The sequence below is a fragment of the Lontra canadensis genome, unplaced genomic scaffold, assembly GCF_010015895.1.
Source record: "Lontra canadensis isolate GAN:19392208 unplaced genomic scaffold, GSC_riverotter_1.0 scaffold56, whole genome shotgun sequence".
Classification (NCBI taxonomy): domain Eukaryota; kingdom Metazoa; phylum Chordata; class Mammalia; order Carnivora; family Mustelidae; genus Lontra; species Lontra canadensis.
Window position 1 is genome coordinate 7,638,882 of NW_022631050.1, and position 6,252 is coordinate 7,645,133.

Here is a 6,252-nt window from a genome sequence, read left to right on the forward strand (position 1 = left end):
CTATTTATTTAAAAATCCTTTTAGCCAGGTATTTTGAGATGCCAACTTTATCACATACTAAAGTTTCATAAGTACTTGGTTCTGAGTGTGGACTTCCTTTTCTTTTGGTCTATTCATGTGCCCATACTCCACTGTTTAGTTAGAAAGTCTTTATAGTATGTTTTCATGTCCAGTATGCATAGTCCCCCTTGTGGCTTTTTTCTTTTCTTTCATTTGTTCTTCCTTTTTAAGTGTTTTCCTGGCTGTTTTTGCATGTTTGTTTCTCCATATGAAGTTTAGTATCAGCCTGTCAAGCTCCATAAAAAGTTGATATTTTGGGGCGCCTGGGTGGCTCAGTGGGTTAAAGCCTCTGCCTTCGGCTCAGGTCATGATCCCAGCGTGCTGGGATCGAGCCCCGCATCGGGCTCTCTGCTCCGCGGGGAGCCTGCATCCTCCTCTCTCTCTCTGCCTGCCTCTTTGCCTACTTGTGATCTCTGTCTGTCAAATAAATAAATAAAATCTTTTTTTTAAAAAAGTTGATATTTTATTGAGATAACATTACATTATAAATTAACTTAGGATAATCAACATCTTTTTGGTGTTGAATCATCATATCTAAGAACAAAGGCTGCCTTTTTATTCACCAATCTCATTTAACAAAAGACATTGGTTTCTGTGTTGGAAAGAGGAAGCTGAGGAAGAGTTAAATGTCATTGACCTCGAGGGGATAACAATGAGATAATGGACAAAATTGATAAATCGAGGAATAGTACAAGCAAATTAGTTACAAATACATAGATAATTGCCAAAGGAAAGAACTGCAAGTACAAGAGGGCAGCCTTCCTTCCTTTTTCCTTCTTTTCTTCCTTCCATCCTTCCTTCTTTTTTAATGTGGTTTTTAAGTACATATATCAGTCCAGGTCCTGGTAAGAAATGTGACACACTCAGGGTGATTGAAAATCTAATGAAGGACCATGTGGAAGTCTGGGTGGAGTTAGGTGGCATAAACAAAGGCTGGAGAAGCGACCTGCCCCAAGCAGCAACAAGGAGCTTGGCTTGAGAGTGATGGGATCAAGAGAGCTACAGGACAAGCAGACTACCTACTAGAAACCTCACACTTGGGAGAGCACAGTCACTGCTCACTGTGGCATGACAGGTTGGGAGCTGAGGCAGTAAGTATCCTCTTAGTCTTCTCCCACTCCTGCCTGTGCTCCCTAATGGCTGAACCGAAGCAGAAGGCAGAGGCCAAGGGAGCCCATTAGTGCCATTTGTAACCGGCAGCCTCCAGCACACAGTAGGGCAGGGAAGAGTGGAGAGTGGATTTGGAGGGGCATATGGAAGATATCCAAGCAAAGTATCATACATTTAAGTCTGTAGATGTACAGCACATAATAAAATGATAAAGTAACAGTAAAATGAATCTGTGGTCTAAGGGAATATGAGTCAAGTAATTATAATAAAGGTCGAAAACTGGTAAATGCCTGAAGAGATTGGGGGCAGTCCCAGTGAGGGAATCTGGCAGATTCTCTGGAAGGGAGACAAACATTCAGTCTAAAACAATCATGTCAGCAGAAACACCAGGAGCCTCTTGTTTTATGACTGAATGTTCATTATTGGTATAGTGGCCTCTTCACTGCCTACAGGCCATGGAACTTTAGTCTTTAGCTCATGGTTTCTGATTTAAATTGCATTGGGTTTCCTTGATATTCTACTTCTCTATGTTCTTTGCCTCCTCCCATTACACACTGTTCCTTTGAGACAGGAAAGCATTGTGGAAAATGCTATTTTGAAGTCAGTACACCTAGAATTAAATTTCCCAACGTTCACTTATTAGCTCTGTGGCCTTAATAAAGTGGCTTAACCTCTCTGAGTTTCAATTTCATTTTGTAAAAGGAGAACGGTGCCTAATGGAACTGTTGTAACTTAAAGATGCCAAGATGTTGTAACTTAAAGATGTCAAGTAGCTGGCACCAGGCCTGTCACCCAGATGAGGATATTACTTTCTTACTGCAGACTGTTTTTCCTTTCCTTCTTCCTACTGAGGTTCTTAACTTCGAGCCCTTTAACATTGCTACAGTAGGAGTTGCTCTCCTGGCAACTATTTGAAACAGAAAAAGTTTCTAGACAAAGTTGGGAAGGGTTTTAGCTGTCATCTGGTCCATCTTCCCAGGGGATGCATGAGATCCTGCCATAGGCTTCCTAAGAGATGATTGTCCCAACTCTGCCCATACCAACACGAGAGCACCACCTCCTGAAGCTGCCTGTTACTAGAAGATTTGTTGATTGGAAGAAAGATTCTCCTTGAGTTGGGCTGAAATCAGCTTCCCCGCTAATTATAGACTCAAAGCCATTTAGAGCAAGATCTTCCAGCCCGCCGGCTTATGTTATAAATGAAGAAGCTGAGGGTCAGGGACGTGAGGCAAGGCAGTGTTCTTGGTGGTAATGCATTGTAGAGATACAAAGAACAGCCTCCTCCTTGCCCTTTAGTGTTAACAATTATCATGGTCTCCAGTTCTTTCAGATGCTCCATCCTTCAGCATCCCCACCATGAGCCTGGGTCCACTGTTCACCACTCTGATCACCCACATTTGCCTATGCAAACTTGTGATGCTTAGAACTAAATCTGACTCTTACTGTGATCTGGCTTCAGCAGAGTGAAATGAGACTATTTGTGAGTCATATCTGGGATGAGGGATGGCCATTAGACCTAGAAAGGCAAGAGCTTGAGCTTGACAAGCCAGCAGGTAATCCCTAGAAATAGGATTGGTCACAGTTATTCACAACCCTCTTGGCTGTGGCCCTTCTCACCGGACACTTATAATTTGTCTTCTGTGTTTCTAAAACCTCAATGCCATTTTAAAGAAGGCATTCAGTAATATTTGTGATTATAGATTTAATTTTAATGTTTTCTCAACATACACAAAAAGGGGTGGGGTTGCGGGTAGGGGAACATGTCAAGGAAGAAATAGATCTGTTGCCTCAAAACCAGAGTTGTTAATTTACACTTTTCCCAAATAAAGTATTGACCTAATGTGTGACTTTAAAATATACCTAAGCAAAATTTCTAGAAGTCCGGCATTGTTGGCATTTTCTGGCAATGTTGATAGAAAAGATACAATGCAGATCTACCTGGTATAAGATGAATAACACTGGCGAGTCCTTTTGTTCAAAGCCAGGCAAATTATCTCGGGTTTTCACAATGTTTTTGAGGAAGCATGACTGAACATCTTACTGTATTCAACTGAATAATCCTCACTACTTTGTTTTTTTAAGATTGGCACCATGTCTGGTCATTGGTTTTTGAGATTTTCTTTTCTAAATATTAAAAACCAATACCCTTTGTTAGTAGAATGGGTAGATTAAATTCTAGTTGTAATGGGAAGTATCTTTTTATATCCCAGGTAACTCGATTTTTAAATATTGATTTTGTAATTTTTTCCCATTTTTAGAATTTAAGTTTTTTTAAATTTATTTCAGAGAGGAAGAAGGATTGAAAATCTCAAGCTGACTCTGCGCTGAGCACAGAGCACAATGCAGGGCTCAATCTCACAACTATGAGATCATGACCTGAGCCGAAACCAAGAGTTGGACGCTTAACCAACTGTACCGTCCAGGTGCCCCAATTTTTTCCCATTTTAGACAAATTGGATATATACCCTTCTAGATAACTTACAAAAAATCACTCTCCTTTATATGAAAGACATTTTTAGCAATCACCCCAGAAATGGTTTCCAGAAGTAGATGATCTGTTTAGCTAATCATTGTCAAAGAGAACAGCTAAATATTATGCCAAAATGAAAATTGTTGTTTTTATCAGAAATTTGCCATTAGTCAGATGGCCCATTTTAAATAACACACAAGCAGCCGGCTATAGGCAGTTTTTCATGGTTCTTGCTGTTTTAAAAAGAACAACTAACACAGACCTATTAACAGCCCTTACCATGTCAATGAACTAAACAAATAGCGAACCCCTGCCTCTACCAAAGTTTATCTTGGACTCAAGCTGGACTGAAAGACTAAATGTAAAAGGCAGGACACCAGTGAGTGTCTCTTCACCATGCTCCAGTCAGAGGTAGGAGAGTTGCTGTAACTTCATAAGATATTGATTTGGTTTTGGTTCAGTAGAAGAACTATGCATTGTGGTTCCCTTTGATTATTTTTTAAAAGACTAGGGCCACCTGGGTGGCTCAGTCAGTTAAGCATCTAACTCGATTTCAGCCGAGGTCATAATCTCAGGGTCCTGGGATCAAGCCCTGGGTGGGGCTCATGCTGAGCAAGGAGTCTGCTTGTCCCTCTTCTCCTCTCTCTCCCTTTATTCTTCCCTCTGCTGTTGCACTCTCTCTCTCTCTCTCTCTCTGAAATTGTCTTTAAAAAAAAAAACTAGCTTATAAAATCTTACTGTGGGCTTAAATATTGTTTCTCTTCACACAAAGCATTTTTTCTCTGATAAGGCATCATCAAATTGATGTGGAAGTCAGTGGGAAGTGTGATTAAGTTTCAAAACTAGCATTATGCCCAACTCCATTGAAGCTTTTCATTTGGCTTCACTGCCTTTTCGGAGAGAAGAGAGTGAGGTAGCAGTGGGTAATCAATGCATCTACAAGGTTTGTGATAGTATTCAGTTGAGCAGTTCTCAGACTTTTTGAATCCAGCAGTAAAGAATTTTGAATTGTCCAACTCAATTAGTCCTGTCAGAATCAAAAGGCATAAAGAATGGTGGTAGAGATTCTGCTTTTGATGAGGGACCAAGGCTCTCTAAGTAGGTTTACTAACTCAGAAGCCAAACAAGCTGCCATCCGATGGTAAATATAAATTTGACGTGGAAAAGCACAGCTTTTGAAACAGAAAACCTAGAGTCTGGTTCTCACCACTTCATTCTTAAGAATTTGGGACAGTTCATTTAATCTGAGTCTCAGTTACCTGCTGAAGGCAGAGGGCTGGCTCTAAGCATCTTCTGGGAGTGCCTTTCAGGGGTAAGATCTATTAGCAGAATTCTTGGGAAAGTAGCTGTCTTAGTTTCAGGAAATACCATGATAAGCCCCTAGAGCGTAAGGGCTGGCTAGGGCTCAGGCAACCAACCAGGACCAGAAGACTGCACTTACAGAAGCAGGAAATTAATTTTTCTTGGGAGTTGGGGTAGGGAGAAGGTGCTCCCTATAGGATGGGGGAATGAAGAGAGGGGAGGGGTAGGATATTGTGGGAGTAAAAGCCAGGGAGAAACCAGTAAGGAATGATCAAAAGGATGTTTATGAACCAGAAAGCCTGAAATGTAATCTTAAACTCTTTGTGGCATAATGGGCAGTGTGACCCATCCCCCAAGACCCCACATCTTGGTGAACTTGAACACACTAATGTTCTGTGTGAGTGGCAGCTTGTTGAAAGAAGAGCAGGGAACCATATGGACATGTTGGGGAACAGAGATGGTTTCAGAAGAGCCAGAACTGGGAGGCAGAGGGGCCTTCCAAAATAAATGCCCTTGTAAATTAGCAGAAGGCTTGCTAGGGCTGTGGACCTTGGTTGGGTATAGTGGGGCCCTAGCCCATCTGATCTAAGACATGAACAGAGCCCAGCTAACCTTTAGGTTACCCTGATGATGGGGAATCTGCAGGCTGCCAGCTTCATCTTGAGTGTTTTCACCCTCCACGCATGCATGTGAATTTAAGAGGTAGTCTGAGACCTTTGATCTCTTGTGTGTATTGATAGTTTGATTAGAACACAGGCGTTTCCCCCTTTAGTGCATTTCTGAAACCCCTCTGTATTGTCCTTAAGTTATTTTCTAACTTGACCTCATTTTCTTGTTTTGTTTCTTTTCCTCTTTTCTTAGAAGTGTATTGACACAGGTTCTGGTTTATTTCCTACTCCTCTCCTCCATTTGTCATTCAGATTTTTATATCTAAAGATTTTATTGCTTCCAACTTCAGTTTTTAAAAGAAATTTATATTTAAATGTGCCATATTCGATTCTATTCTGTGACAGTTTCACATTCTCACCCTAAGTGAAAATAATCCCTTTGGAGTTCTATCTAAAAGCATTAGCAACACTATGTAAAGATTATGCTTGTGTGAGAATGAATTGGTATAACCTTTCTGTCAAGCAATTTGGCAACATAGTTCTTATCAAGAGCCTTCAAAATGTTTATACCCTTTGGTTCAATGATCACACTTCTAGGAATCTTTCTACTGGAAATAATCAGAAACGTGGCCAAAGATTTCTGTATAATATATATATTGCAACATGATTTACTTGAGATAGGGACAAATTGGAACCTGAATG